The sequence below is a fragment of the Liolophura sinensis genome, chromosome 2 (assembly GCF_032854445.1).
Source record: "Liolophura sinensis isolate JHLJ2023 chromosome 2, CUHK_Ljap_v2, whole genome shotgun sequence".
Taxonomy (NCBI): domain Eukaryota; kingdom Metazoa; phylum Mollusca; class Polyplacophora; order Chitonida; family Chitonidae; genus Liolophura; species Liolophura sinensis.
In genome coordinates this window covers 2386393-2396245 of record NC_088296.1, presented here as the reverse complement: position 1 = coordinate 2396245, position 9853 = coordinate 2386393, and the positions used below count along the sequence as shown (strand labels likewise).

Sequence of the window (9853 nt, the reverse complement as noted above, 5' to 3'; positions counted from 1 at the left end):
AAAAAAAAGAAGAAAGAACAAATGGCTCTAGCTGTTTGGGCGGAGGTCGTGTGGGGTGGGGTGGGGTGGGGGTGATCTCAAAGAACGTATATGAGCGTACACAGATAGGGGTACATTAATGTATATTATATCGCCTGATATTATAACAATTCTCATCGAAAACGTTATTTTAGCAAAGTGTTATACTGTTTACATGCAGGGATAATTCTCTGTAAAAGAATATGGCCAAACAGGCCTACAGGAGAGGAAGACGTACATTGTTTAACCTGGAATGACCTTGTGGAGGTCAGTTTATTCACTTGGAGAGCACTCTTGATTTCACAAGTGTATAATGATAAATTAAATATGTAAAATGATCGAGAGGTTATACAAGCAGGTGAGCTGGTCTATTTATTTATTTGATTGGAGTTTTACGCCATACTCAAGAATATTTCACTAATACAACCACCGCCAGCATTATGGTGGAAGGAAACCGGGCAGAGCCTGGGAGAAACCCAAGGACATTTGTAGGTTACTGGCAGACCTTCCCACCTATTTGAGTTGATCTAGATAGATATAAATGGATCTCAGACTGCCTTCTAAACTGTGTTATGTTGAATATGGGACGAAGCAATGGAGAATACCGGCATTTGTGAGCTGAGTGACTAATTAGGTAATCAGTCAAAAAGTGGGATTTTCTGCGGAATTCCACATGTACCTGTAGTCCAGTTAGGTTTTATCATTACAGAGGACGCCAAGGAGTTTAATGCCTTTAGTAGTGGATTTTTCGGACCCAGCAAATATAAGAAAAGGCATAAATTAATCTTTTCTTTCTATTTGGGCCTATATATATATATATATAAATGGCGTTTTTTTAATCAGTGAAAGATTATTGTTAGAGACCACGGATATACCTTGTTTAACTCTTCATTTATTAGCCTGGCAAACATACGAAAATCTTCATGAGGTAAAAAGTGTACTGGTGTTATAAATTGTGTTGTGTCAAGATGTCTTTAGCAACTTAGGCAGTACTAAAAATATTTCACTTGTAAGTATTTTGGTGGTAGGAAGCTGGACAGAGCCCAGAGAAAGCGAAGACCATTCGAACGTCGCAGGCAGGCATTCCCACATAAGACCGAAGAGGAAGATAGTATGCGCTGGACTTGAACGCAAAGCCTTCGCATTGATGACAAGCTCCTAGGTCATTGTGCTGCACTAGCACGCTAACCACTCGGCCACGAAGGCCCCAACTATGACAAGCACAAACAAGCCGATCATAATTATGTGGAATTGTGAGTCGTAGTTATAGGCCTACAGCTTCTCGCTTTAACTCTGGAAGATGGCTAGACATCTAAAGGCAAGAGACACTAAAACTGAAGTGAGCTTCAGATGAAAGACCAGTGGGAACTGTGTCCGAAAGTACCTATTGTTTTTAGACTTCCTTCTTACCAAATTTAATGCAGTCGTATGTTTTCATCCAATGTTTATGGACAACACTGATCAATACTTTGGCAGCGAAAAATGCCAGAGAATTACACCCTTGATATAAGGTGAGCTGATCGCCCTGACAGGCGTTTCTAAACAGTTGTGTGTAATAATTAGTGTTACTTGACATTAGATCCAGGAAATATAAAAAGGCATTTAACCCATTTGTCCGAATTCCGTATTGATAATTGACTTGCTATTGCACGTGAGACTCGTGAATACACATATAAATAATTATGTGTTTCATTTCTGCGGACTGGTAAATTTTGTGATAATTTGTGTATGAATTTTGTTTTCTGAAAATGGTGACCCTCGCTTCAAACATTAATACCCAAATCAACGCCGAGCTACAATGCCAGAATATCGGGCGTTTGTACACTGAAATCAAGCAGAGGTAAACCGACAAAGGAACTACACAGTTGGATATTTTTCTGAGCTGACGGCACCGCCGGTATTCCTTGTACTCATTGCACTTGTGGTCTTGAAAACAGTAACGCCTCGCTAGGAACGGGCCTCCGTGACCTAGGGGCTCGCATACCAGCAAGGCGGAATGACGTGGAGCCTCACACCAATGCGATCGATACGAGTTTAAGTCCAGTTCATGCTGGTTTCCTCTCCAATCGTACGTGGGAATGTCTGCCAGCAACCTGCAAATTGCCGTGGGTTTCCCCCTTGGCTCTGCTAGGTTTCCTTCCACCATAATGCTTGCCGCCGTCGTATATATGTAAGTGAAACATTCTTACGTACGGCTTAAAACATCAATCAAATAAATAAACGACACTGGTGTGACCTTTTGTTACCTGCAACATTCGTTTACGACCTCTTTTCTTCCAGCAATACAATGTTCATATATGTACGTTCTCCCCATGTGTAAATGTCTAACCTTCGTTTAAGACAATTTGTCTGCCGCCAATAAAAGGAACATATATTTACGTATGTTGTGTGGAAATGTTTCAGCCACTTTGCAAAGGCGGGTGATTTGTTTTTCCAGAGCAAATGTTTACGATTTTGTTATATTCGTGACCAACCAATCTTTCAGAGTTGTCTGCGCAAGTTACATTTAATCGTCCAATTACACAATTTGCCACTGACAACAACCCCTTCGATCGTTCAATTACATTGTCGTTTAGTGAAACTGTCGATGAGTAAGAACACCACTTCCTGTTGAACCTAGCGCTCCGCTATATAGTTCACAGTAAACTTACAGAGGCTGAGCTTGTATGTGGTCATAGCAGTCATCTAGCAGATGTCTCCGATCTCATACATTCGGAAACTTTTCTCCCAAGCCAGAGGTAGGAAACGTTACAGAAGAGGATGGGATGTCAAAATGTTCCTCTATTTTATACACAGATGGTGGCTACAACTTTAGTCCTTCTGACCACATCCGTTATAGGTGAGTCTGTGTTAAATTCAACATTTTTTTTTGATAAATGAGACCACTAAACAGTACACCATACTCAAGAATATTCTATTTACAATAAAAGATCTCAATGCCAGTATCCCAAAATGACGTTTAACACAAATTACTAAAGAAGTTTGAAAGTATATAAAGTACGAAATTGGGATGAAATCATGTAAAGAGAAGCTGTCAAGAGGTTTAAATGATATTGAAAGAAGCAAGGTATGCGGATGAGTGAAATCAGTATTCTAAGAGAATGCAGAGCAGGTCGTGTGTGAGAACACAGAGAAGGCGCGCGTGTGTGAGAATAGAGAGTAGACAGGTGTGTGAGAATACAGAGTAGGTGCTTGTGTGAGAATACAGAGTAGGCCGTCCCTAAGAGTGTTTGAATTGTAACACGGTGGCCAGTATCATTGTGAGAGGACAGAATCCAGGGAAAACCCAAGCCCAGTGGTAGACTGCTAGCAGACTTTCCAACGTACAGCCATAGAGAAATCCATCATGAACTGGGCTTGAACTCACAGCGACCGCATTGGTGAGAAGCTCCTGGGTCATTGCGTCACACGGGCACGCTAATAACCTCGGCCGCAGAGTCTCCTCCTTAATTCGAAGAATATAAGAAACAGTAATAATATAGTCAAGAAAAAATATATCTTCGTTATATACGTTTACACTTTTGGGGTTGGGACAAATTATAATGCGGTTATTTCCATGGGTTCCGTAATAATATTAAATAAAGAAATTATTTTGTTTTTATTTAAAAAATTGACGAATGTACAGAGAATCCCGATATATGCGGGACCAATCCAGTGTGTGTAAACACACTGCGTGGTTTCACGTGTGACTGTCCCGATGGGTACAATCAGAGTCGCGCGGGAGAGAATAACTGTGCTGAGGGTGACTCAGAATAACAAGAAGACTACGTCAGTCCCCTTTTTTGTTAAATTGCAAAATTATGGGTATTACATCAGATTTTCAAGTCATCTCTATGCGTAATTCCTTGCGTTTACCATAACGTAAGTGCACGGTTTTAACAAAACCACTCATTCGTGCTCATGCGGAAAGCATGGAGTGCGCAGAAGACGCAGAGGTTGCGTAACCACTCCTTTATTTAAAACCGCGCTCCCCGCGACCCCGGTGTTTTGCTGCGGCATAGAGGTCGCACGGTCGTTAAAGCTCCAGTCTATATAGCCACTATTATCCACCATAAAAGGTTGCTGTCTGGATGGCCGCTTTCGGCCACCATAAAAGGTTACCGTCTAGATGGCCTCTTTTGGGCACCGCAAAACTTTGACGTCTAGATGTCCGCTATCAGCCACAATAAAAGGTTACCGTCTAGATGGCCGCTATCAGCCACAATAAAAGGTTGCCGTCTAGATGGACGCTATTAGCCACCGCAAAACTTTGCCGTCTAGATGGCCGCTATCATCCACCATAAAAGGGTGCTGTCTAGATGGCCGCTATCAGCCAACGTAAAAGGTTGCCGGTAACCGGTGGAATCCGACCTGTTGTCATTTCACCTGGGTTAGTTTTAGCGTATGGAAGAGTTTAGGACCCTTTCTGTAGGTTTGTTATGGAACTTATTGCTTTTAGAATCCCCGCGACACAATAGCAAAAAATTCCTTGTCATTTGTTTATAAATAGAATTATATTGGATTTGTCTCATTAATAACATATACTGTAGGTTTGGATGGAACGACATGACTTAGACACACAAACATCCATGGATAGATATTACATAGATATGGGAGTATGTAGAAATATGCAGCAAAAACACTATACTAAGGTGGAATCAGTGCTGAGAAGGGGCCGCCATAGGCTACCATAGTTGCGTTAGACGATGGAAATGCGTGTACATCATAGTGACTGTGCAATTACGATGATCTTTTCTTGGCTCAAATACGGATTTCATGCCTACAGGCTATAAATTTTTTTAGCAAAGTCAAACGATACCGGCTATTTACGAGGATTTATGCATTGGGAATAACAATCTGTTATTCAAGGCCGGCGAAAATAACAATTCAACTAACCTTTTAAGAAAGTGTCACTGGCGAAATAGATAAGGCTTGAATCATATTGAAAGTAAACAGAGACTGGTGACACATAGAAATACCGTGGGTTACCTAGCGTGCATAGCAGCCTGTAGGTGAGGAGTGAACTGAGCTGGTGGGCCGCCCTGTATAGTCTCCTATTCTGGGGCAAAGGCCAGCGGCTCCCTACAAATCGTGTCACAGCCTGCTGTTTCAGACAAGCAACTGGCTAAAAAACTGCATTCAGGGAATGCAAATCCGGACGTCTTTGGTTTTTCTTTTTGTGTTTGTGTGTGTGTTGTGGGCGGGGGAGGGGGGGGGGATTTTATTAGGACCGTCCTGTGGCTTATGGATGGCATGGATGAATTAGCAAGTCTCATACGATCAAGTTCCCTGCAATCAAAAGGCGTTTCAAGGGGATCTGGTCCACATTTTCCCAATAGGTGGCAAATTTTTAAGCCACGTGTGTGACTTTACAGTACCCAGCGTTGTATTCGTTGGGAAATGGAACTCTGTATTATTGTGCGGTTGTCGTGGGTTGTTTTTCGTTAGTTGATTATGGGGACCACTCTGTTGACATGGGTTTAAGCCCGGAAAGTTTTAATGCGTGTGGTGAAGATGCAATAAATGAGGCACTGGTATGTCGCTGTCTCGCATCGCTACCTCGATGTCTCGCTGTCTCGCACTGGTATCTCGCTGCCTCGCATCGCTACATCGATGTCTCGCTGTCTCGCACTGGTATCTCGCTGCCTCGCATCGCTACCTCGATGTCTCGCAGTCTCGCACTGGTATGTCGCTGTCTCGCATCGCTACCTCGATGTCTCGCAGTCTCGCACTGGTATCTCGCTGCCTCGCATCGTTACCTTGTTACCTTTATAATCCCATCCACCTTACTGACTGTAAAACAACCACTAGACATCCATGGAAGGATACTTAATTCTATTCTATAACCCTGCCCAAGACGTATATATAATATACTCTTCCTTTATATACTATCCAACCTGCGGAAGGTCGTGGGTTTCCCCCGGGCTGTGCCCGGTTTCCACCCACCATAATGCTGGCCGCCGTCGTATAAGTGAAATATTCTTGAGTACGGCGTAAAACAGCAATCAAATAAATAAATAAATAAATATATACTATCCACCTTAAAAGCATTTTCAATGACGCCAAGTTTTGGCGCGCATCGGCCCTTTGGGCCGGAAAAGCGCCAGTGCAAATCAAACCCCCCCCCCCCCCCTGCCCAAGACGTTTAATGTGGTTAATAAGTAGTTGAATAAAGAACAAACGCGTCATATGGACAATTTGCAAACCTACACTAAGTAAAATTGAAATAAAATTATTCTAAATAGCGCGTGGGCACCAACGTCGTACAGGCCAGGCGAAATCATCACTTTTAGACAAGAGGAGTAGCTGCCGACAAAATTGTGACCAATTTCGGTTCGAACTTGTATCAAATTTATCATAAATTCGGCTGCAGGATATTAATCAGAAAGGTGTTTTAATTGTGATTCATTCGTACGAGCCAATCTGCTTGTGGACTTTGACCCGGGACGAGGTGACGAAGGCGGCCACCGCTCGCCCGTGATTTGCTCTGTCCTCGTGACTTGGCGCACAGAGAGATGTCCTCATCCGGTTTCCATAGCTTCTAGTCTAGAGACCTACACGTTATTATCTCATGACACGCAACGACACAAGTTCTACACACGGATATGTTGGAAGTCTATATTATTGCACGGAAAAAGAAAAGAAAAGACTACCCGCCGTCGTATAAGTGAAATATTCTTGAGTACGGCGTAAAACACCAATCAAATAAAAATATACATAAATGCAACGTGATGAAGTAGAAAATGTATTCTAACTGCATTTTCTTTGTAATAATATGGTCGTTCGACACGTGAATGTGTAGAGCTTGGGTTGTTACCCGTTACTGACGAGGTGATTTTGATACTGAGTATGACTGATTTTACAGACAGCTAAATATAGGCGATTCTCGAAATGGAACAGACCAGAGGAATCTTGTCTGAAAGATAAGATAGGTATTCATGGCTATTACAAATTATGTCACACTGTGATTTTAAACTTATTACTCGAGATTTGATAGCCCTTACATACAGTCGTGGTGTAAATCATTCTTTTCACACCATTTTTCTAAGGACGACTACCAATCCGGTTGCCTCCAATTGGCCGCCATTGTATGAGTGAAAAACATGAAGTTAAACGACAGTCAATCTTACTTAATAAACAGTAATAATAATAAATAAATAAATGAATAAATAAATAAATATATGATACCCATTACCATGGAGAGACTACTACCGTGGCTTCTTAAGGCGAGAAATGTTATACGTAAATAGTATGGGCACCAACTGATCCGTTCTTTTACAAATTTCTTGTGTTTTACGCTCAGTTCCGCTGGCACTAATCTATGAGGTCCCGATACCATTGGTCGTATTTCTTCTCCTGATGAACATGGGAGTCCTCGTTTTTACATGGTAAGTGCAAAACCTTACTACATACAGGTTTCTACTGGTAAATTAGGTACTACGAGTTATTCGAAGTCGATCCTAAATATATGAAACCTTTTCAGTCTCTGATTTGTTTATTTTTTTATTATTTGATGTACATAGTGTGAGTGTACGTGTAATGATGAGAAACGCCAGAGGTTTATTATAGAGTCGTAAAACATTTTGCTGCAATTTCCGCGCACATGTCCAACACTGTAGTCAGTGACAATAATGAGCAAAGTGCGTCAAGAAACAAACTTGTGTATGAGTCTTACATTGGCTTAATAGCTTAGTGGTACTCACTTTAACATTAGGCCCTCCAGCAACCTGCCGATGGTCTGCCCGATTCCTCCCACATGCTGGCCGCCGTTGTATAAGTGATACTCTTGATTGCGGCATAAAATACTAATCAGATAAATAAATAACTAACATTATCCGTTATCACAGGCTCCGAATAGTCGTCTAGCGTACCTCACTGGACGCCTCTTTCAGGTCGACTGACTGGTAACCTGTTCTGTTTCAGACTCGCAGTAACTCGTACATGTACATGTGACAGAGAGGACAACCTGGTGACTTTGTATTGTTTTAATGTTATTATATGGTAAATGATATGATAACATAGCATTTTGAATGTTTCTAGACTGGTGACTTGTAATAAAGAGCGATTAACATCACTAAAATTTTTAGGTTCAGCTCTGTCTATGAGACATGTTTTATTTGCTGTTATCTACAAATTTACATGAACACCTAGAACAAAACTTTAACTGAGGGTAAACTCAGGCAATGTTTCAACGGTTACGTGAGGTTATTTGCCAATTGTCACATTATCGTCGCTGCTCTGGTTTCACTGTCAATGCTGTTATCCTTTTATTATATTGCACTTGTAACAGAATAGGACAGAAGTGCCTATTACAGCAACAATACACAATTATATTCCTCAGCAAAACTGGAGATGTTTGGTCACTGAAGCCAATAGGTGCATTTTGGAATGTGTGTACTGTAGAGGAACCCAGCGTGTTGTTGTATTTAGAACAACTTAGAGGGACGTGTCCTATAGATGATAAGCGACAAATATTTGATCGGGTCAATCGAACGTTTAGATTTAGTTTTAGTATCGGAGATTCGACTCCCGGCTCGCTCAAGTCGCTATATTTAGAAACACGGTCGACGATGAACTGTTTTTTTTACTGATTTACACCCCCCCCCCCCCCTCCCACTTGCAGAGGGAGCTGTAGTGTAGACGGGAAGCGTTCAGTGAACTTCAAATGACACAAATGGAGCTCTGTTGTAGTTATTCGTCTGACCACGCAACTTTCTCTAACTATGGTAGATCGTGTTTCAGTATGTCCTACTGTTTCGCTAGAGCACGACCAAAAGTTGCGGGGATTGCGGAAAATCTCTGTTTTATTTGCATGTTATGTTATTGGGCGGACAGTTTACGCCAGAACTTCCCCCTGTTATTCTCTTAATTGACAATTTTCGAAAAATCTAGGGCGTTTAGTTAGCGGTACAGTTTAATGCAACACAGTTTTGTATTTTGCTGAACCAACTCAAAAAAATCGGAATTTTTTGATCACATAGAGATGACTTCTACGTCACTGGGTCTGTGCATTCCGCCCACCAGAGCTCTGCATCTATCTGTTTACCCGTGCAGCAAAACCTTATAATCCTACAAGTATTGTAATCTTTTAATAAATTGTTGATTGTAGGAGACGTCGACGTTTACAAAACGAAGCTGCTCTGCAAAACACGAATGCCAGTTTCCATCACTCTCGTGATGGAGTGATTGTCACGCATGCACATTTACAGGACGACGGGAGATCAAGCAACCCGTCAGGACTAACACATGTTCTGGAAGAGGATACCTTGGGGATCAGTCCAAGCATGAGGCCCAGTGTTGACGTGCCTGAGGTAGTCTACAGTTCCAAAAACTGCAAAGGCATCGATTTGCGTTCAGAGCCACGTGTTCAGTCCTGTTATCAGAATGTAAGGCATGAATCGTTAACAAAACTCGACAGTGCCAGGAGTACGTCAGTCGCCATATCTGTACCGGAAGCGGAAGTTCCAATATCCGATATGGAAATCACAGGAAGCAGCGCTGACGTAACTGGACGCGCCAGCGGTACCAATTATGATGATTTTATTATTGGCACGCAGCCAAATGTGGACAATAATGAAAGCTGGATCTACAGCTCCGCTAACAACCCTGACACGTTCTACACAATCTATATATACACCTTTGACGCAAACCAAGCGTGCTTCACATTAGGCTAATACGTTATCATCAATACCGTAGTCTCTTTCAGCCAAGGTTTAAAGTGGCAGGCAACAGATTGTTTCAAATAAAACAGCAAAACAATACACACTAGTACGCATTTAAATTCGTATTGGCTCCCCGCAAATTCATTTGCACTGGGATGGACGAGTGGTCGAGTGGTCGAGTGGTTAGCGTGCCA

General features: G+C 42.0%; 1 long non-coding RNA gene across 1 annotated transcript; it reads left to right on the top strand.

Moving 5' to 3' along the window:
- The first annotated feature begins 2711 nt into the window (after positions 1-2711).
- LOC135462430 (uncharacterized) lies at positions 2712-9283 on the top strand. Its single transcript, XR_010443454.1, has 3 exons — positions 2712-2857; positions 7301-7385; positions 9107-9283. It is a non-coding gene; the product is annotated as an uncharacterized LOC135462430 (long non-coding RNA).
- Positions 9284-9853: the final 570 nt, after the last annotated feature.